The 24,361-nt window shown below is 39.1% G+C and overlaps 1 protein-coding gene across 6 annotated transcripts in view; it reads right to left on the bottom strand.

The window, feature by feature from the left end:
- NAALADL2 (N-acetylated alpha-linked acidic dipeptidase like 2) overlaps nucleotides 1-24,361 on the bottom strand; it is a 410,218-nt gene that overhangs the window by 369,318 nt on the left and 16,539 nt on the right. For 3 of the 6 annotated variants that reach the window (XM_064721340.1, XM_064721338.1, XM_064721336.1), the window contains exon 2: nucleotides 258-316. The exons of the other annotated variants lie outside the window; for them this stretch is intronic. The gene's annotated coding sequence lies outside the window, so the exon portion shown is untranslated. The remainder of the gene's footprint in view (nucleotides 1-257; nucleotides 317-24,361) is intronic. 6 annotated transcript variants of the gene reach the window in all.

Here is a 24,361-nt window from a genome sequence, read left to right on the forward strand (position 1 = left end):
ATGTGGCTACTACCATGACACACAACATTTTGCAAAGTAATTACCATAACGTGCAAATACTTCTTTAAGAGAAGCTACAAAATAAATCTGGTTTTTAGTGGTATTTTCAAGCGTGGATTGTATTATGCAGCCTCTATACACTCTCATAAGGTAATTGGTAAGAACTTCTAGCATTTCATCTTTCACAGCACTGAAAAGTCAATGTTATTTAACTGTTGCACAAATGTTAATAAAAAGTCATAATCCAGGGAGCTTACCCCGGGTCAACAGAAGGAATCCAAGAACCAAAGTTATTTCCAAAGTCCAGACAAGAGATCTGGAAGAGAGAATAACAAAGGGTTTGTGACAAAGCTGACACGGAGTCCTCTGAAAGGAGCAAAATCAATTGTGACATTTTTCATTTATTTGTAAATGCCTCTTTGGCAGTATGCTCACTCCAAACGACAGCTGACTCTTATAGAAAAGGGGAGGTGATGGTAAAATAGAGGAATCCTGACAGTTGCTTTAATGAGATTCTGCATTAGGATCACTCCACCACTTTCCCTCAACAAGGACTGTGCCCTTCACTTTCAATCTTATATTCTCCAATTTGGAAAGCATTAATCCCATGAAAAACTCAACTCAGCCTCCTCTAATCACCGTCACAGCTCTTCTTTCCACCTCCTTCACCATCTCACTGACATTTATGTATGGAGTCCACTCACAATTTAAAATACGTATAATTAGCATAGAGCAAATTAAACTTCAACCTGATAGCATTATTTTAATCAAAGTCTAGTTGCAGTGCATGTGGTGAGGACAAGAATCTTGAAACAGACCTCAGTTGATATCAGGAGTGCAAACTCACAGAGCTTTCCTTCCAGCTCTAGGAATTAGGCTGCTGGAAGTGTTCAATGCAGGAACCTCTGACGCTCACATTTCCTTTATTACAAAAATAAATAGGAAATCTGCAACATGACAGGGGAGTTGCCTGGCAAATACTGAGAGAATAATCATTCTGGGAACAGAAGCAGACAAGGAATTTCAATAACTGTAAGAACAGGCAACATGATACCACCTATTTCAGGAAAAGGCCACTGGCTTGAGGATCCAGTGCTTGAGCACACTTATTCTGGCACAACTCTTATCTGACATAATCCATTCTTATGTTTTCCAACAGTAACACATTTTCTCTTGTTCAATCTCGTTTTCTAGTGCTATATCACATATCCTTCAATGAAACTAGATGACAGCACTGAATAGATCATGGTAGCCTCAGGCTGCACTGAAATTAGTATTTTATCCTCTGTTAACATCAGTAAATCATTTGTATTACAATGATAAGGTTTTGTAAGAAAAACAAACACACACACAAAAAAACCATACAGGCATTGCTACAAGAAGCCTGAATCCCAGCTCTTTTGCATGCTCCAGCATCTTCTGAAAGATGAAGCTGGTGAAGGCACAGAGAACAAGTCCTTTGAGGGGCAGCTGAGGGAGTTGAAGGTGTACAACCAGGAGAAAAAGAATCTCATCACTCTCTACAAACACCTGAATGGAAGCTGGGGCAGGTGGGGTTCGTCTCCCAAGCAAAAGGACAAGAGGAAACTGCCATAAACTGTGCCAGGGCATGTTTTAGACTGGCCATTATAATAAATTTTTTCACTGTAAGGTGTGTCACACCCTGGCACCCCCATGGCCAGAGGTATTTACAGGATGTGGCACTGGGGGACACGGGCTTGTGGGGGATTGGGAAGCCTTGGGTTAATGGTTGGACTCAATGATCTGATTCCAGGCAAACAGGCTTGATTTGAAAAAACTAAAACATCCGCTCTCATACTCATCAGAAAACAATTCCATCGCACCTCTGGATGAAAGCTGCCTAGTAAGTCATGCTTGGGAAATTCACAGTTGATTACTCTACACCATAATCTGCTAGACAATATACAACATAAACATTGAATAAACATCATTTACTTCCCGAAAGAAGAGAGAGATGGGTGATCTTCATAAGTTACAGAGCAGTTTGCCTGACAGCCTTCAGAGAACCAGGGGAGTAATCCACAGCTCAGCAAATCTTCCATTTCTCACTAAATTAATTAGTTAAATAAAACACCCAAAACCTTTTGAGTATTGTGGAGGTTTCCAGAAAAAACCCTTCTGGCACCTTCAATTTGAGGATGCAGAATAAAGGTGTAACTTTGAAACCTTTTACAGAATCTTTCCTGGTATATAAGATCTTTAAGAGTCTCAACTGATGGAATCAAGGACTGTGATTCACTTTCAGTATCAGCGTTTTTTCCCTCTGAGATTCACTCTTTGCTGAAACTCTTTTAAATTAGCGTAACAAAGCCCAGCACAATATTAAATCACCTCCCAAGCATATCAATCTCAGCTACCAAAGAGAAAATAGAGTACACTTCAAAACAAATTCTCTGGAAGTTTCTTCTGATTGATATCAGATCTCTTAAGTTAAACGACCCCTCATATTTCATTCCTAAAAATATACAGTTACTCCTAGTAACCTTTCCCAGTTGGATGGAAGGCTGGAAAGGCCAGATTCTGGCCTCTGCTCTGGTAAGGGAGTACCAATGAAAAATAATGAAGTCAGCACACATTTGGAAAAAAAATTATTATTTAGCTCCAAGGAAGGTTGCTTTGTAATTCAGACAGGTGATCTGGAGGCACAGCAGAGCAATAATGACTAACATCACATACTAGAGGGAGTATAAATTTTAATGATATCGTTCATAAAACTCACATTTTAAAGGTTACAAAACAGAAACAAGCTTACAAAGAAAACACATAAATCATTCAAGGTGTCAGGTTCCTATTCCTTGGCTATTTTAAGAGCTAACGGCCTGTCCATCACTAAATAAACTGGAATATGCTATACCCATTTATGCAGGACTGAAAAGGGAATGTACACCAGAGTTCAGCAACCATTCACCCCTACAGACTCTATTCTTAACAACACAATAGCAACGGCCATGTGTAACCTCACTGATTTATTCATTACTTGACAAAATTAAACAAAAACACTTGACCAAATTCACCTACATCTAGACAAGATCACAACAACACATAATTAGCACCATAATTACAAGGACTCCTAATCCAGAGACATTAATGCACTTCAGTACTTGCTCATACACACTTCATTGTAGGTCCTTAAATATAGGACATTAACAGAGGATTAATGGGGCATTGCCATCAACAAACCACATTACTTTCATCCCATGCAGATGAAAGAGAAACAGAGGCTTATATTATCATTTTTAATTACTGTAATTGGTCTGCAATTGCAACTGCATCTATTGTTGTCCCCATACACACATTATCAACACAGAACAATTCAAATGGCTGGCTGGGAAATGGCCACTTAGGGCAAATAAACCACTGCAAACACTGAACTTTGACAGACCCATGATTCAAATCCACAAATCACCTTTTGAGCTGGGTTTCACAAAAATGACATGTGGTTTGGCTCAGTGGTCATTTCTCTTAGCCACAGAAGGTGGCACCTCCATTTCACTGACAGTAACTTCCACAGCACAAACTCCCCCTCCAAGGGAGCAGCACCCAAGGGCCAGGCTCACCACAAAGAGCTTCCACTGCAAAAGGCTTTCTGCAATCCACCTCAGAGATCAGGCCTTCAGGATTTGGTTTTCAGAGTCACTCTGTCTTTACGTTACTTTTTTTTCTTAATATCACTTATATTAGAGCTGTTTAATGGATAACCCAAAATTGATTTATTCATTTTTTTTTTCAGGAGTAGACACACATTGAAAGACACTTGAACAAGGTCGTTTTGCCTTGCTGCAAAGTCCATCAAGATTATCAGTAAAAGCCTTATCCAAAATCCTCCTATGTCAAACAGAGTATTTCTACTGGCTGGATTTAATACTGAATGCAGATTTGGGATCTATTCTCAATCCAAACTGGAGTGCAGCAATCAACCACTCAACTCCAGAACTCTCCCTGGCTACACTCATGGGATTCAAACTGCAACCTCATATTGGAAATTTCTGCATCCAATTACCACTTATCAGAGGCCACCAATCTCTTAAACTTTAATGGTTAAAGAAAACTCAGTGTTTGGTTTACAAAGGCAATAAACACCTTCATGGCTTTCAGTAACCTCTTTGCCTTATACTTGTGTTTTTAGTTCTGGAATCTTTTCCTGTACCTCTGGAGGAACTTTATTTAAGTAAACTGCTAACCTATTATTTTTCCAGTCTTTGTTTTCCCTAGGAAATGATTTAAGAAGAAAACCCTCGAACAGTGATCTCAGCATTCATACAGCAGTGAACTTCAGATACAGTAATTGCATAGCTGTGAGCTATGACGACTTTCCCATGGGGGAGAAATGACCTGGTAATTCACCAATGACAAAGTCAAAAGTAAGGTAAGCCGGGGGAGGGAAAGGATTTCCCCCTAGGATGAGATAAATATAATTTCTCACAGCAGTGTATATGTCTCTTAAGCCTCAGGTGGTTTTAAGTTAATGAGATTAGTTCCAGCAGGCAGTGAAATCCCAGGATATAGGAATTATATTTCAGCAGTTTTCACTTCATCCAGCAAGCACGGTGGAGTCAATCTTTGTGTCACTTTGTTATTGTCCTGGTTTGGGTCTTGTTCTCAGGCTCAAGCCTGGCTAAAGCACCTCATAACTTTGACTTAAAAGCTTAAGCATCATGTAAAGTGTGTTTAAATGTTTAAAAGGGAGGAGAGAAGCACCAGGCTTAATCCGTAGAAAAGGATTTTTTTGTTTAACTTTTCAGATGTGCTTTTATTGAAAGGAATTTGTTCTTGTACTTTTCCTAAACCAAGGTCACATGCATTTTTATCCTGAACACAAAAAAAAAGCCCCCAGAATGCATTGCTGTAAGAAACACTGCCTTTAAAATATTTACACCCTAAAAAGATGGACATGAACAGGTTTGGATGACTGGCTAGTTCAGCATTTTGGTAATAACCAAAAAGAGCTCCTCTCCAGTGACCACCCACTGGATGTACAAGCTGCAGCTTCACTCCAGTCCTCAGATCTGCTCATACAAGAAAACCTTCACTCCTTTATACCATTAGAACTGTAAAGCAGAAGGCTTTTAGAAGATTAAAAAAATAAGGTCAGATGATAACACTGATCTCCACTAAGAATTCCTCGACAACCAGCCCTATTTTGACTTACAATCACTGAATAACTGCTAATGTAGCAATTGTTTTACACTCTAGGTACTATTTTTGGTTGTGAATTTAAATTTAACCTTCCTGACATCATCACTGTGAAGAAAACGCAGAAAAATCTAGTGTTGCCAACATGCTTTAGGAAGCTCTTTCCCATCCAACAGGGGACTGACCTTTACTCCTCTTGTGAAAATGTGCAGACATCACATTAAGGAAATGCTCATGTTAGTCCCAGGCCTCTTTCCAAGACAGTCTGATTAAATTTCATATCCAGAAAGCACATGGAGGAATTATTTTTATTGGGGTAATTTAACCCCAAAATACAATATGAACTCTATTAAAAAGACTTTCTAGAATACCCAAGTCTATTACAGGGAAAGCTGTGTTTATTTTAGTTTTGACTTACAAGCCTGACTTTAACACAGGCAAATCACACCCACACAGGCATCACTGTTTGAACTTTTTTATCGGTTTTATTTATTTATTTCTACTCCCAAATCTGCCTTCGCATTCTGTGTCAAAGCACCACCACATTATCTTTACTCTTGATCCTGTCCAGAGCTGTCCTTCCTTCTTTAGGCTTTAGCACTTCATAACCAGGTGCTTTCAGTTACATACAAAAAATTCAAGCACCTCTTTGCAAAAAGACAGAGAAAGCTCCATCACAGCTCAGTGAGGAGTGGCAAAAATTCAAAATTAGGAGACTCATTTCCTTTTTCGCTGGAAGAACCTCAGCTGGTACAAAGCGGTAACAAGTAACTATAGAGAGGCAACATCAGCAAATGAATCTGAGGACAGAGGCCAAAATCTGACCATGAACTGATTGCTGTCACAATTCCAAACTTTGGAAACTGATATGTTGGATAAACACCTGAGCAGCCAGTATCCACCATTACGTGGGCTGGCTGTAACTTGGGAAAATGCAGCTGCACAGGGATGTAGCGTCACACACAGGTGAGATAAAAATGCATTTGTCTGCAAGACACCCAGATGTTTGCTGACCTGCCAAGTAAATACACATTTGCTGTCAGGTAAACCCAATGAGTATTTCCCCATGTGCACAGATCAAAGCATGCAGATTTCAATTAAACATAACACACAAATATGAATTCCAACAATACAAAAATGAACTACCAGGGTAATTACTCTGGAAGCACTGCAATTATGAGTGTCATCAGAATGCATTATGCTCTGTGTGGGCAAAAGAATTATTTTGAAATGGGTCAGAGAACTCCTTTCCACACACTTTAATAATCAGCATACAAGCTTCAAAGGGGGTATCTATTTTAAATCTCTGCCATCATTTCACTGTCAGACTACGAAAGAAACAGGCCCACTGGAAAAATACTTCCCAAATTATAAAAACAAGGTGCATTACCTTAAAAATGTTTTCAGAAGAAAACAAAATGCAGTGGTCTGCCAAGTATCTACATTTCCTTTAAGGTCAGGAAAGTCAATTAAAATGAACAGTTTTCATTTCTTGCACAACTACAAGTCAAGCCTCATACATAAATACCTGCCACAGAAAAAGACTTTAAAATAAGTGTTCGTCAATAGATGAACAATATTCTAGAGGATTTCGGCAGGAAAAAAGGTGCAGCTTTGCCATTCTATTTTAAATAGTTAATGTGTGTTCAAGGGGCCTTAATCTACTCAGACTAGCTCTTTAAAAAGAAGTCTAAATGCTTGCTTTAACCTTCCCTTTCTCTTGGTCAGTTCCACCTTTGCTATGTGCAATTTCTTTGCTGAAAGAATCACTGCATAGAAAGTTCCCTTATAGAGCCTATTATCAGCATTTGGCTGGAGACAGCCCAAAAGCATTAAGCTTCCTGAAAAGCAAAAATGAGAGAGTCAAGCTCTAGCTTTTCACAAGAGCGAGGAAAAATGGCCTGGTTTTGAGAACAGCTCGCTGCACCCCTCTCAGCCAGCAAAGAACTGCAATTTTACAACTGCATGTCACAGTGGATGTCTCTCCTCCATCCAGAGGGCCGTGCATCCCCAGAGCTGGCTGTATGTAAGTAAAAACAAAGTTGTGCCCTGATATTTAACTCCTGGGGAGCAGACACAGAACAAAGCATCTAAACCAACACTGCTGCTGTAAATAGAGGGAAATTCATACAGTTCTGTCCCAGAGGGTGTGAAGAAAAACTCATGCCTAGCTGTGTGTATTTATCTTCTCTATCCTCTGTTTTTTTTTCTTCTTCTTCCTACCTATTTGTTTCTCTCAATGTCTGCAACATTAAAAGAAAACTATTACCCTAGAAAACCGAGTGTTTTACAGAAAAAACTCAGTTTAATCTCCACTCTGTTTCTCTAAAAATGGTGGAAAGGGCATGTATACTTACAGAGATTACACACAGACACTTTCGTGCAGAAGCAGAAAGTAGCCTTAATATAAGTGGGGAAATATCACAGAGTTCAGTGAGGAAATTCCACTTTGAATGTGAGCATAAAGCAGGAACTGCAGCTCTGTCTGGCCTGGGACAGAGCACACCCTGTCAGAATCTGGCATGACTGAGTGATGCTAAAGAATGGCAAAACTAAAGCTTCTCAATTTTGCTTTCATTGCAAATATCCTTAAACAAGATTACTTTTGAATAAGAAAAAAAAGGCAAGGCAATAAAACATCTGTTTGAAGTCTTCTACTCCCTGAAATTTTTGTTCCTAACTCTAGAGGTGGCTGGACACATCAGGAAAGAATTAGCTTCCTTCTGCTGCAGGAATGCAACAGATTAACCTAATGCATGGATGGAACCTTGTTTGGGAGAGGAGAGAGATGCTGGCATCAGCCGGATGTATATGAAAGCCGACAGGCTACAAAGTTTAAGGAAGTATGAAAACTGTATGAGACAGTTTTGTGATTAAAAAGGAGATAATGAAATGGACAGAAGTTGTCAAAAAAATATTTCATTTTGCTTTGTTACTGAAATAAGTATTGATGGCTACATTCCCAGCTTCATTGCAGTAAGCATGAGATTAGGGCTATTGAGCTAACTCACTGCGATGCATCGCATGACAGCAAGAAAAATTAAACAGTTCAAGCTGCAATCTTGTCAGATCTCAGAAGGCTGGCAGGACGTGAGTGATCTAACAGGGAACTTCCACACAGAGCTGAAAATACAGCTGGGAATTCAGCTCCTGTTTGTACTGAGCATGTGCTCAGCAAACTCGGTTCTGGAGGCTGAGGCTTCACCCAGGCTCCTGAACAAACACCAGGGGCACCTTCTGCACGTTTATCCCCTCTCTTAACACAGAACAGCTCCAGCTAACAAAACAGCTCACATAGGAACAAAAATAAATGCTACTGGGGAGTGCTTGAGTGAGCCACTCAGGTAATTTTGTTATTTTAATGACAGGTAAGACCTTTTTGGTTAAAAATCAGGGCAGTCACAAAAACAATGGTTCATCAGTCTTCCAACAAACGCCCTTCACTTTCCATGCCAGCCAGAAGTGCTGCAATCTTTTCTGCACTGCAACCACTGAGTGGGTGACAAACAATTACCCACAGCCAAGATTTCTGAACCACCAGACCACAAAATCTCCCTAGAACTGCTGTGTACACTCACCATATGAGGATGTTGCATATCCTTCATTAAAAGGACCACAGAACCACATGAAAACAGCAGAGGGTTTCCCCTAGCACTGCAAGCCTAGGGCAGGAGTTTCCACACACCAATGATACATTCCAGTTGTTGAAGAATGGTGTTTTTTAAACAAGTGACAGTGTGACAATGCTCTGCAAATGTTGTACCAAGGTTTACCCTGTAATATTAAAATGATGGTGTGGATTGTACTGGAGGAAATTAAATGCTGCTCCAGTTCACTAATGGTTTTCACACCTTACATTCCACTAAGGGGCCTTGGTCATTTCACAGGACACAGCTTATACTAATTGTCTTGTGTACTTGCCTGCAATAGGTTCACAATCCTTTAACCTCAAAAACAGGCAACAATCTCTTTTAACACTATTATGTCAAAGTTGTCACATAAACACTACCAAGAATGCTCCAGAACAAACTCAGGCAAATTCTAATTTTTCCTGCTTTCAATTCTTTAACCAACCTCACTCCACTCTGAGTTTTCATGTCACACTGACTTCATCACTGTCACAGAGCATAGCATAAATGTCCCATTTCATTACAGTGGAAAAAATTTCTGTGCCCAGTCTTAAGCAAACAAGCAGGGAACATGACTTACTTTTGATATGAAGAGATTGATAACTTTGAATTTTAAAACTGTACTTGGTGTTTCCCTGATCTTCACTTCCCATAATAAAGGTAGAAAATCCTCATCTGCAAATTGCTAAAAATAATCAGTTGCAAGATGTGACCTTGGATAAAGCAATGTTAAATTGGCCAGCACAATTTTTGGAGGCATCACTGTTATTAACTTGCAATTTTTTCATTTCAGTCTGCCAGTGATGCTTGGCAGGTTATAATTTTTCATTTTCTCACTTGGCTGATGCTCACCCAAGTAGAGATTATGGAGATAGTGGTGAAGAATTTTTACAAAGATTTTTCCCCTTTCACTCAATCATATAAGGATTCAAACACAAACTGTCTCTGTGAGGTGGGTTACCTCTGTAACAGGATTACTGACAAAGATCATCTCAGTATTCCAATGGCAGGAACAGTTCTCCCCTCATTTGGAACTCATGGGCTCTCCAGTGCATTAAAGGCCAGCTGGACAACTGCTACCTGCTCAGTGCATTCCCACCAGGAATGATGTGGCCCAACTTCACTTCTGCTTTAATAGTTAATATACAAGAGAAGTTCAAAACTTTAGTGAATTGGTATTTTCCCTTGAGGTCACTGCTCCTTCAATTTATTTCTTTTTTAACCACTGATCCCTTTCTACTAAGAGTATTCCCCACTCATAACTAAGTTTCTTTGCCTCCACATCACCTTCCCACTCTCTCATTATTCCTTTGCCACTGATTTAATGCATAAAAACTGTAATGAACAGCTCCTCCCAGTGATCATCCTGGAACAACACTTCCTATTTCTTAGGGGCTTTTTGTTTAATTTTTCACTCCAAATACCCTCTGTTCACAATGAGAGTGTCCAGAACACAAATATCTGACTGAACATGAACAGATCCAAACATGCGCTATTAAGTTGTTCTGCCTTTGGTGGTGAACCAAATGCATCCTCCTGCCAGAAGATCCATTTTGTGACAATTCTCTGACTAAAAATACCTGTCCCCCCAGCAACTCTGAGCCAGGAATTGTACATGACACACTGTGAATATCTGCAGCGCTTTCCTCATTATCAGGAAGGATTTTTCTATTGCTGCTCTCCCAGTCAGAGTTTGTGCAGGAAGGGAATGGCGAGGGGAAGGTGAAGAACACATCAAAGGCTGCATCAGTCACCACACAAGGCATCATCATCCACCAGAAACCACAGTTCAAACAAAGCTGGAGACAATATGAGGTTTTCACTACTGGATACAGCCCAAAAGGTAATAAAACAATCTGACAAAACATGCCACTGCCTTCTTAATTATCCATTTTTAGCCTTCCTACTCAAACCATCCATATTCAGTACAAAGAAGCCATCACTGACCTGAGTGCGGAGAGAAACAAGCTCACATTTAGTTATCTTGCCTCTTTTTCAACTTTTCAAGTATTTTCAAGTGTTTATTATGCTAACAACTGTGTCAAGAATGAAATACATGGCAAGACTGCCACTGAAAATAAGCTTCATCATTCAGTCAAAAAAGATTAAAATTTTGGCTGATAACTAGAGTGACATAGTAAGGTTTCTAAAATCTTATGACTATATAAAACTATTAACTCAGATCTAATTCACTGCTTCTTCTTGCATTTTCTGAAACATCATTAGAAAGACAGCATAACACCACTCATTTTATAGGCAGGGAACTGAAAGCACAGGAAAGAAAAGTAGCATTAAATAAGGCCATACAGGGGAACAGTGGCTGTATTTTAATAGTGACCAAGTCTTCAAAATCAAAGCTCATTCCCACTTGTGTTCAAATATATTCTAGACATTTTCATTGTGGACAGAAAATATTTATGCAAAAAGTTTTAAAAACATAACAATAGTTAAAAAGCAAACCCCAAATAACAAAAAAGCCTTCCATTCTTCAAGTGAGACAATTTCCCTTCAGTTCACAACTGCATTTCCAGCAGCTACACAGTCCAGAGAACAACAGATAATGTTCAGGAGCTCCCCAAGAGCCTATTCCAGGCTTTGACAGAGCTCCTAGTTATGCGATTCCTGGCTTACAACCCATGGAAAGTTGCTTTTAACATCTGCTGCTCCATTAACACATCCAGCAACACCACGGAATCAGCAGAGAGCCCAGGGAACTCCATGCCCAGGGGAAGCTGCAGCAGGTAAGGAGTTCAGCTGAGCAGCATCCATCCTGCCCCTCTCCATGGAGGTGCAATGCTGCTCTCACCATACAGAGTCTGCAGAACTATAGAACTTCCTTCCCAGATAAAATTCTGACCCTAAAATATATTTTTTCTCAATTAACTCAGAACTAGGTTGGAGAATATATATTTCAGTAATACATAAATATGCTTTTATAAGTTCCTTTTTAAGCAGGGTTATTTGGGGCTTGGGTTTTACATTTTTTTATTCACCTCTCCAACTGGACTTGCTCCATAAGCTGATTAACGCTAATTTAGCTCTGTTAGTGACCACTCGTGCCAGTCAAAGCATATCATGTGATGGAGGGACAACACAAAACAAAAAAGGACACAACTGAGTTGCAGTAGTCTAGGCTGAATTTCTAAATACATCACTGCAAAATGCTCAGGTCTTTCCATGCATTTCTTTCCACCAAATTAATTCTCTTAAAAACAACCAAATTTGCATCAAGTCTGACCTCAGGTCCCACTGAAGTCCAACAGCTGACACGTCTGGAACAGACATGAATTACAGCTGTAAGCAGCTACAGCACTCTGGCAACCTCTGCTAGTTAAAAGGAAACAAAATTTGATGTAGTACTAGGAGCTGAATTTTAGCAAAAAAACAGCCTTGAATCTTTATGCACCTGCCTAAAGCGAATAAACTCATGCATAGATCAGGAAAAAATCAAATTCAAATAAACTATTCATGAATCTTTGTTACTTATACATAAGGAATCCAATAAAGAAAGCTACTCTGGAAGCAAAGAATGCAATATAAATGTGTTCCAGCTTCCTTTACTGGATTTTTTTTAACCATATCCCACCCCTGCTTTGCCCTGTGGCAACATGTTTGAAAAACTCAGACTTTTCTTAGGTACTCATTATTGTACAACAATCTATTCTGCATATGATATTCTATCTGTCCAACAAGACAAAGAATCCACTTTCTCCTCCTCAGAGCATCTTTTACTATCAAATAAAAAGATTTCTTTGATGTCTGCTGATGCAGGGCAACATAAGTTTTGTGCTGTCACATTGGTGTGGCAGTGTCACTGTAAAAATCCAAATACAGCTCTCAGGTCACCCTAAAATGCACAAGGAACTTGTGGAAGGGGCCCTGAACATGTGAGAATTGGGGCTGCTCCTTCAGCTCTTGACCTTCAGCCAGCCAAAGTCAGCCCAGCACTAAATGGACAACCCTGACTATTCCAGATTTTGTTCCAGCCATTTGTGCAGCATTTACAGTCATCTGAGTTTGCCAGCGACTGCAGATCTTTATTCATAAAAAAAAAAGCAATTATCTCCTCACAAGGAAGTGAAGTCTGTGAGATTTCAGCAAACGTTCTTCATTAATTTGTTGAATTAGCAGAAGAAAGCAGATAATCGCCAATATTAATGCTTTGCTGAGCAAGAGCCCTGGCTTAAGCACTGGGTAAGTCACCTGTAAATCCAGAGATCTAAACTTCATTGTCCCCAAATTAGCTTGATTAAAGCAATCACTACAAAAGCCAAGCACCTCAGATATTTCAGCGCTTTTTGGATCAGTACAAGCTCCAGGTAAAGTCTTTTATTTTTTCTAACACACCAAACATCCCCATCCCTGGAAAATGGGGCTTAAAACAATGTCAGAAGAAGCCTAAATTAAAGAAACAAAGGTTAGTGGCTGAGGATGAGGAATAAATATTGCCTAGAAAGACACTAAGTTATCAATGAAAACAATTTCAGCATATACTTTAGTAGAAAGGTATTTTAAAAAAAAATCCAATATTAATATAGAGTTCATGAAGGTAAAACCAATCTTAGAAAGAAAAACCCACACAACTCCCCAGCAGTTTAGCTTCATTACATTGATTGCAAAATCTTGCATACTTTAGGCTGTGTATATTTATTTTGCTCAAGTCTAACCTGCTGTCCAGTCCACCTCACACAGCCAACTGAGGATATGAAAACACAAATACCACAAAAATAACAAGTCTTCAAAAATGTTCCCTGGAAAAGATCTAGAATTCTTTCATCTTAACAGAATCTTAGATAAACACTGAATCCCTCTTTACTTCATAGTGGTGTTCTTATTACAAAGCCCTGATAAACCACATTCAGTACTGACTCTGCACAAAGTGCTCCTGATTAAATTAGTTTCCATTGGCCCTTCCTTTTAATTTTTAACCTGCTGCAATAACTGACAAAATACAGCAGAGAGCTCTGCAGAATCTGATTAGTATGCCAGGGTTAAAAAAATGCTCTGAAACAGAAATCACACACACTGGCCTGCAAGTTATAGTCAGTGCCTATAGACTGTCAGAAATTAGGTTTTAAGCAAAGCCTAGATTGAGAAAAGATTACCAGGAAAGACTGAGGTAATATTTATATTAGCTTCTGTACATTCAGGAACTTCTGGGTGCATACAGAAGCTCCTATATCTAGATTCCCATCAGTGAATAATTATTCAGGTTTAATCCATTTCCAGATTGCTTTTTATTTGAGAAATATCTGCCCAAGTTTCCACTCAATATCAGAAAAAGGGTCAGTGTGCATTTTAAGGCAGATTGTGAGGCACATCTCATATCACTGCAAGGCAATTTCCTCTACACAGTTTCAAAGAAAATTCTGTTCTTTGCCACGCCACTTTTCCTCACAAACCAGTAGAATTTTGTGTCAGCCAGCAGTCAATCATTTCAACATTCACATAGCAGGTAAGAACATTGCACACTGCACAAGATAATTGAGTAAAAGTTTCTACAAGGAATTCCTCCAAGGCAAGAGATAAACAATAAATGGATTAATATTCCCTACAGAGCACTGTAATAATAATCTTTGAAGTTTCTCTACAGCTTTTACTTAATTTATTCTAGAACCAACAGTGTAAATGCAAGCTTCTAACAGAATAAAAATCAAATTCCCACAAAAGTAGTTTAAGATCTAAGTATCTTGACAGTTTCCCTTTAAATCACATTTATTTCAATCCTGAAAAACCAAATTACTTTGATACATTTCTTACACTGACACTTTTATGCCTCCTTAGGACATCAGGGATATTCAGACTTTTGAACCAATACTTAAAAAAAATATGCACTAAAGGTCAAGAAAATTTTTTTCTTTTTTTGGTAACACTTCTATCTCATCTTTCTAGGAAGGGTCATAACTCCTTTCAAGCAACATAAAGAAAAACAAATGTCTCCATTAAACACAGAAGGAATTTGACTTCAAAACTGAATCACACAGAGTATCTGCTAGAAAAAGGAGAAAATTACTGAGGCTTTGCCACTTCAGAGATTAGAAGAATTTAGATCTAGAAAGATATCTTATTCTATAAGGAAAAAACAAAGAAAAACAAAGAGCACAAAGTAGTCCTTACACATCAGTACTTTGTTTCAAAAACACACTTCTGTTTCTCACAAGATTAAGTTTTTTCAAGTTTCTCATCGATGGGCAAAATACAGCAAACAAAAATTCTACCTTAGGACGTAGCAACAAGAGCAAGCATTTTACTCACAACAATTCAACTATAATTTGATATTTACTAATGCTTTTTCCATTCCTTTCAAGTATTGGAACACAGGTCTTTTAGTGGAAGGAAGGCTGGGGAACACCAGAGTTTCACCCCACCCTGCCAGGGGCTGTCAGTCCCTCTGCTCTGACACACGGACAGCTCCAGCAAGCCCTGATCTGTCAGCAGCCAGAAAACAAACACATTTCAATCACGGAGCGTGCAAGAGAAAACCAAAACTTCTTTCAAAAGGGAGACTGTCTCAGGTTACTGGCACATAACTTGAAATAACAATTCCATAATTCTTCAAACTTGCTGTTTCCTAAGAAATGCACACTTCCTTTAATACACCTCAGATCCCTCTTAGAATAGTTACTCAGAAAAATTCCCATAACTATTCTCTACAGCCTTTCTGGAAACTATTTACAAACTCAGAGGCCACAAGCCTAGCTGACCAAGATTGTACATAAATAAATAAACTCTTTATTGTCTCCGTACATCCGTGTATAACTGCTACATATATGAAAATACGTATTTCATTTCAGTTCCCTGTACTCAAAAGTACATCAGTAATTCTTATTTGCAAGAACCATCTTGACATTGCTCAAAAGAAAAAAGCAACAGATGCTTCATTTTACAAACAAAAAGTAAAAGCAAAACAACAACTTGATCAAAAACCCAAACAAACAAACAAAGCTAAAACTCCACACTTGTGCCATAGAATTATCCTACCTTGGAACACACATTCCAGGAATATTTTTGTTCCTGGGACTTTCTGGTTCTGAACTGCTGGATCTTTGAACATTCACATTAATTAAATTTTAAAAAAATAGTTGAAATCTCTTTTGGTTTTGTTTCTTCTCCTGCAGAGCAGACATGTTTTGCTCTAGAAAAACTGAAGAGTTCTCAAGAAGTGGTTAGACAGTGAAACCCATGTAAAATACACATGCAAAGTGAGTGAATTTACACTTTCAGAGTTAACCATCCACTCAACTTCAAAATCTACACTTAATTGCTGGCATACAAAACACACCAAGAATGAAGAGTGGATACAGAATCACTTTTTGCTGTGGTGGAGTATTAACAGTGCAGAAAAGCCAGCTAGACCACAGGGGAAATTAGTATTTATCCACACACACACTTATGAAAAACAGCTGTTAGGAAACATGAGGGGAAAAAAGCCTTTTTTGACTAAGGATGAAAGCAAGAGAACACATCCCAAAATAGTCATTTTCAAAGCATTACAAGTAGGTGGATGAAGCAAGTGAAAAGAAACCACAACTTGGCAATCAAGAAAAGCTCTTTATTAAAACTGCATAGTCTAGTAATTGATCAGGATAGAGAAGTAATTTTTATTTTTCCCTGGAAGCACCCCATTCTCCACAGCCTCTTTGCTCTCTACATGCATTTTTTCCTACTCCTTCCATGAAGACAAAAATCAAACCATCTGGCTTGTGCCAGACATGTTGTATCTGTTTTTCAGACAGCAGAAACTCATCAAGCATCTAATACATGTGATTAGCTGGTAAGAAAACAAGAATTCACTTTGACTTAAAAATATCTTTGCATTTGTTCCCATTCCATCCCAGGAGAAGCCTGGATACTTCTGCATACTTATCTGCAGCTCAGAGAGGCTGAATAACCACAGAGCACTGAACATGCTGAGCACATGCTCACACATCATCTTGGGCCAACACTTGGGTCTGAAAACAAGACCAGGCTTTGAGCATCCCAGCACTGCCTCTCTTGTGGAAGCACTTACTTAAATAATATCGAATAGGCTTTATTCTCAGTTGATACAGTAAAACTATGCAGAAATGCAATGTCTCACTACTGAAATAAAAATTCCAGAGGCATGTTTCTGTCATCATGTAAGTATCTTCCCTGTCTAATCAACACTTTTAAGTTTTTCCCCCTTAATGCATGGCTGCAGTGGCTCTCTTACAGAATGGGGATGAAGGCACAACTTCCTTTAATAGTTAAAGGAAGCAAGAGCCTGATCAAGCCATTACTTTCGTCCACAGGTATTGTCAGAGTCCTCTAAATGAGTAAATCCATAATATCTTATTGGGCTTCCATAGCTCAGCCTCAGACAGAGGCTACAGCCAGAGGCATAGTGCACAAAAATTTCATTTTTGTACACAGGTGACCCCCAAGGTTTCAGTTTCCCCCTCACAGGGAGCTCCTTCAGGCAGCAGTGGCTCTCACAACAACTGCAGTGTCAACAGGAAGATTACAAAATTCTCTAAGCCCCCAACATAATGCTTTATTTGTTGTAGATACAAGGTGTGCATCTACAGCAGTTCAGTATTTTTTGCTGCTCCCTAATTACATTTCAAATATTCATGCAAGAGATTATTTCTGTGCCAGAGCCCATACAGATTTGTTCCTACCAAAGTAGTACTAAAACAAAGTTATTTGAAGCAAATCACCACGAGGAAAATACGCTTCTTACTGTGCCCAAATATTGTCATAAAAATCCCCACAACTAAGCAAGGGAATAGTGAAAAACAATTAACTAATGTGGACAGCAAAACAACATAAATCCCTGCCTTTAGTCTCACCCAGCGTGATGTTTGTGATTCATAGATGTAAATGTCTTGGAACACATTTGTAAAAAGTCATGTTTAATAATTTAATGTGTCAATGCAGCCTGCAGCACCCACCTAAAAGTTCCTCTGAGACTTTACTAACAAGTTCATTTTTTCTCACGATTGGCATGACCAGTGTATTTCAAATTTCACATTAAAAGACAACTAGGAAAATTCATCATCTGCCTACTGTTTTTTTCCCAGGGGATTTTGGATCACATTTAGTGCCAATGAAGCATCAAATTGACTGCAGAGAACCAGCTGTGGTGGTGGTGGTGAGCTGTCCAAAGGTGCTGAAGGAGCTCACCTGTGTCACAGGGGACTGATCCCCAACAGCTTCCAAAGCTGCAATTTGAAAACTGGAAGAGTCAAGTCAGAAAAGGTACAAATAATAATGCAGAAACTCAAAATCATTGTGTCACCTCACTCAGGACCGCTCTTACCAAAGTACTGCACAAAATAAACTTTAGGCAAGCAACTTCTGCCTGCACTTGGGAACAATCCGCATTATACAAACACGGTGACAAAGGGTCAGTGTAACCCACATCTCTGCTGGCTTTAGAACACACGGACATCAGCTGTGACACAACCTGAACTGACATCAGCTGTGACACAACCTGGGATGCTCCACAGGAGCTAAAACCACATTTCTCTTAGACAACCTGGAATAAAGCAGTAGTTTCAAAGTGTAAAAACTTCCTCGAAGCCCCACATACAAACACCATCTGCTCTTCTGCAAAAGGTATAACATTTGAAATAACATTCTTTTCTCTTCCTCTTAGTATACTCCATCATGAAGAGAAAACTTTATTTATATAAAGAGCCCGCAAAATGAAGTTCCATAAAAACAGGAACATATGGCCAAATAATTCTGAATAGCACTTAGCATATTCATCTGTAAAATAAGAACTATAATGGGCAGATAAATACACCCAAGTCTACTTGGAAATTGCCAGTATACACATGGTTTTCTGCAAATAATTAGCTTTTTAAAAATTTTTTTCACCCATCACTCTACATTACAGTTTTACTACAGTTACTCTTTTTAAACCACAAACTTGGCCCGTGACACCTTATATCACACATATTAACAGCCTAAGTCAGTGCACAAAGAAAAAATCTTAAGTTTTATAAAAGTTAAATTTTTACCACAATTGCAAAGACAAAGCTTAAAACAAATTTATGTCATCTCCAACACGAACAGAAATACAAAATAAATGCAGAACTTTTATAGAACTACTTGGAACATAAAAATAAATGCCTAAAAAGAATAATAACTAAAAACAGTCCTGAAGGAAAGTATGAATTCACCTATGAATTAGTTTCTGCTATTAGTAAAACAACACATGGTCAAACATCTCTGTCTTGCACACTCACTGCTGCAGGTTTTTCTGTAATTGCAGCCTTCAGAATCATCCATCATCCAGCTGTTTCTAAGCTGTTAAACATTTGTAAGGAAATGTGCAATCAAAATAAGTGGCTTAAAATTTGCGGACTGAGCCCCAAAACCTCCACTTTTTCAGCTTTTTCCAACACTTACGTTGAGCAATACAACAAATATCCAGCCCTCTCTTCAGCACGTATCATGAAACTTTCTGGATACTTGCACATAATCCCTTGAGACAAGAAGCACAATCACCTTCAGACACTCAAAAATCCTTCCAGCTGCAGACTTTTCCTGCTGTAATTTGCTGCAGTTTTATAACCAGCTGGTCCTCATCATATACATGATTTGGTTCACCAAACCCCGCTCCCTAATCAATCCCCTGGTCATTGCTTCAGTATCCTCTGGGATTTAAGAAAAAAAGACTGGTTTCACTGAGTGATGTGCTCTTAGCTTGGCCCTTTCCATTTATTTTGATGATCTCTCATCATATTGAAGGCTGATTCCTGACATGTTCTCCATAAAGCTGAAGAGTTTATACAAGACAGGCATATCTTATTTGACTTGTGCTGCAGCTTGACTTCTGCTCGTCCTGTCAAACTGTGTCAAAGGGAGGTTTGCTATTTTGACGTTCCATTCTTTTATTTCTCCTCATGCTGCTGTCACAGTTTAACCCCCAGCAAGGGGGTCCAACCCAGCCCCACACAGCCACTCTCCCACTGTGAGAAGAGGGAGAAAATCAGAAAATTGAGAAAAGCCACGGGCTGAGATAAACCCATTTAACAGGTGAAGTAAAAGCTGTGCATGAAAGCAAAACCAAACATGGAATTTGTTCCCCACTCCCCATGGACAACCTCAAGAAAGCCTGGATCCATCACACCTAAAAATGACTTGGGAAAGCACATGCCATCACTCCAAATGTCCCCCTTTTCTGCTTCCCTGCTTTATTCTGAGCACAACCCCACTTAGTCTGGAATATTCCCAGGGTCAGTGGGATCAGATATTCCAACTCTGACCCTTCCAACTCCTTGTGCATCCCCAGCCCTCTCACAGGTGGGGTGAGGAGCCGAGAAGGCCTTGGTTCTGTGCAAGCACTACTCAGAGCTAACCAAAACATCCCTTTATTATCAACACCATTTCCAGCACAAATCCAAAGCAGAGCCCTGTTCCAGCTACTAGGAAGAAAATTAACTCTATCCCCAGCAAAACCAGCACAGCTGCCTACAATTCCACTAAGCCTAAGACCTGAAAGCATTGACTGCTAAAGGCATGTAAAACTGAGCACAGGAAAAACCTCAGAACATTCCTGCTGGCTCTTCACTGCAGGAGATAATGCATTATAACACAGATTTCCCCCAAATCTCTGCAGGATCTACAAATCCCTCCTTGCAAACCCTCCAATAATTCCCACACACACACAGTATGCTCTGCTACCACCCTGTTGTATCCAGCAATTTTCTATAGCAGCCCAAGTGTTCTCTTCTATGAAACTTAATGACAGCAGGTTTTTGTGGTTTTTTTTTTTTTTTTTAATTTCACCTTTCTTTCTGAACTTCAACCTCCTTAATTTCCACAGCACTTTCATAAAACCTGTAAGGAATCTTAGCAACTGGTGTATTAATTTAGTATTTAAAGTGGCCAAGACCTCCTAATGCAGAAATTGAGTGTAATGACATCTTTGCATTGCTAAAGAATTGTTAGCCAGCCCAATTTTTCAACCTTCAGTACAGTTAAAACAAATTCTTGTTTAAGAATTCTTTGTTTTGGGGGTTGGACTATAGGATTTCCAGACATCTCTCCCAACTCTAACTATTCTGTGATTCATCATTTCCAGGCATTTTAGACATCTAAAAGTCTTCAGTTAATCCACCAGTTCTGTTCTAATTTCAACAGTCTCCTGGGCTAACCATATTTTATGATTGTCTTTTTATGTAGATGCAAGTATTTAGATACAGGAAAAATACTTTGATCATCTGCTGTGACTTGTATAGCAAATGGACATATGCCCTCAATTAAGTTTTACTTAGGTACATCTTAAAGGAATAATACAGTATTTGAATTAAAATTGTCCTTTGATGAATACCCTACCATTATGTGCAATAAATTACCCTCTTGTTGAAGATGCAGTTCTTATTTCTACTGCAAATGTGTCTGGCTCATATGTTAGCCACAGGATCTTGATATCCCATCATTTTCTGCTTCATCACAGAATTTCAGTTCACAAGGCACATGCTTTAACACTGCAATCAAGTCCCTCCCCTCCTTTCTCTTTGATAATATTTAACATATTGAGCTCTTAGAATTTCTCCCTCAGGAGAAATTTTCAGCCCTTATTTTCATTCTTAGAGTTCTTCTCTGAAGTCTCTTTGACTCTATCCTGCTTGAAGTATGAACACCCAAACTTGACAGAAGATTCTTGGTGTGATCTCACTAATGCCAAATGAAAGACACAGTACATTTCCTGCCCAGTCACATAGAGATTGGGTCATACTGGAGCTTTTCCACACGTTCTCTCAAATTAATCTGTATTTACATGGAAAACAGCTAACTGAGAAGCTAAAAAGCAATCCAGAGAAAACTAAACAACAGACCCAACAATTTACCAATTCAACTTCCCTGTTGCATATATCCCCCTCCCCACACATGTTTGGGAGACACATCCCTCTGATTTTCAAGCAGAAAACCCAAAACAACTGTGTGACTGCTGAATCATTTGGCTGTGGCTAAAGGTGGACTGATGTACTTAGCAGTGTATAGAGTTAACCAGCCTGAATTCAACATCAAGGCTTACTGAGGTCAACAACCCAAGTCAATAGTGCTGTATCATCGATTTTCAACACAAGTAACAGATCAGTAATAAATAACAGCATATTCACATTTTTATTCGGTTCCTGTTCCTATTCTGTGCCTAAGATATCCACAAGAATTATAAACACATTTGTACAAGAAGCCAGAAGAAGCAGTGTTGGTGAACCTTCATCTGCCTCCTCGATTATGTTTTCAGATATGCAGTCTTGCTATTTTTCCCTGCTAGATCCCAACTGACCAACAGCTCCCATGGCGAGAAGATGGCTGAGAGAAAACAACCCCTTTCTGCACTCAGCCTGGGCTGTGACAGGTGCACTTGATTATTATTTTTTTGAAACTGTGCAGGTACTGGAGGATGAACAGTGACCTTTGCTGCTTCCCTGCACAGCAGCATTAACCAGGCACTCTGACAGACCCAAGAGATGACGCCTGAGGAGGAACAAAGTGCTGTGGTGCACATGGTGCCAAGTCTTTGAGAACACAATGCTTTGTTTTCAACTGATGATAGAATCACAGAACCTCCTAGGCTGGAAAAGGCCTCCAAGAACATCGAGTCCAACCATTAACCCAGCACTAAACAGTGTCCCCAAGTGTCACATTTACACATCCTCTTAATTCCTCCAGGGATGAGAACTCCACCACTCTCCTGAGCAGATTGTTCCAGTGCTCAACAGCCTTTTTCTGTGAAGGATTTCTTTTCCAACATCCAATCTAAACACCCCCAGGCATAAGCAGTTTCTTCTTGTCCTTTTCCTTGTCATTTAGGAGAAGAGACTGACCCTCACCTGGCTAGACACTCCTTTCCCAGTCAGAACACTGAGTTACTTAGCAGAAGCAATTTCTACATTACTATCTGCTCAGGATCCCACAGCTGCACACAAGGCCTATTTCACAGCTGGATTAATTGCAAACCAAAGTATGATCTGCACAAAAATGCCAAACAGGATCCCAGTTCCACTAAGTTTTAATTTAGAGCCATCTATCAATTATGTCCTCATATTACATTGCATACTCCTAATGAACTCATTTATAAACATATTTATAATGCATGTGTCTAAACACCAAAGCAAACATCACAGGGGAGGAGAGGACTGGAAAAGAAGAAAACGAAACCAAACAAAATGAGAAAGCATAACACTTCCCAAGAAGAGTTTAGGCAATTCTATACTGCAGGAATGCTGGCCTTGCCAACAAAATTAAGTTTAGAGTAGAAGATCTAGAGCCACTGAAAAAGTCTGAGGATTTGCAAATGTTTGTTTGACAGACTGCTATAATGAAGATCTACAGCACACGTTCCCTAGAGGATTACATACGAATCACAAAGAACTTCTGAAATAAATCTGTTTATTAAGGGGGAGATAAACCACTTTGAAGGTCTATTTTTGTCTGGTTTGTGTTCATACCCTGAGGTTATTTAAAAAGGGGGAAAAAATAATGCAGGTATATACCACAGCAGTGACAAGCAAAGACTTCAGCTATGAGGATTAACAGAGCGGGAAGTCATATGATCCAGCATGACTACGGGAGCTGCTACCAAAAACTGCAGCTTGTGACATGCATGTGAACCACGAGCATCCTTCTATTAACTTAGACAATTCTGACTTTCTTCCCACTTAAACCTTATTTTCTGCTCCAGATAAACAACCTGGACTCAACTCTTCAATGCAAAAAAAACCACAGTTTTCCATTATCACAAACAGAAGAATTGCTTCATCATCAAACAACGTGACTTGTTAGTAACAAATGTTAAGGATGCGTAAAAAAACTAATTTCAGATAGACACTAAAACCAAGAAATACCTGATGAAACTTGGAAAAAAGTGTGTTTCTGCGGGATAATTTTTTAAAGAAAATGTTGTGTGCATAGCTCTAGGGTTTTTAATTAAAAAATTCCAGCAGAAAAAAAACTGCTGAAGGTAAGCTACAAAAGATCACTCTTAGGCTTGTTTCAGGTGATTAACTTTATGGTAGATTATCATACAGTTAAGACATCTACTAGGAATGTGATCCATGACCAAAATTCAGGAGACACTCTTTAGTATTTTGATGATAGCAGAGATAAATGCTGTGTTATGGATGTACTGGGACTCATACAAGAGCTCTTTAGATTAAAATTCTAAAAATAAATACAGTTATTGCTTGATATACAGGACTGGCATCGTTACAGTTCCAGTCATCTAATGCTTTCCATATGCTAACCACTGAACAAATAAATTTGCCTGTAAATGCAAGAAATATGTACCGAGTAATAAATAAGCCAACATGAAACAGGCCGTTCATATCAGGGTTAAAAATCTAAATTCTTTATTTCTTCCCCGAATATTTCTGTCCTGATGACTCAGCAACAATTCCGCAAGTTTCAGCTGAAGTCAGCGAGATGCCTCGAGTGCTGTTTTGCAAGTGTCAACTCCACGCTCGTTACGGAGTTTATTTTAATTACAATTTTGAGGCCGTCTCAGTTACAGGAGACGAACACCTGCCGAAGTCAAGAGCTCTGCATGGATGCAGAAACCAAGACACCGAGGATCACACAGAACAGCGACAATG

This window comes from Zonotrichia leucophrys, chromosome 9 (genome assembly GCF_028769735.1).
Source record: "Zonotrichia leucophrys gambelii isolate GWCS_2022_RI chromosome 9, RI_Zleu_2.0, whole genome shotgun sequence".
In the NCBI taxonomy this organism is placed as follows: domain Eukaryota; kingdom Metazoa; phylum Chordata; class Aves; order Passeriformes; family Passerellidae; genus Zonotrichia; species Zonotrichia leucophrys.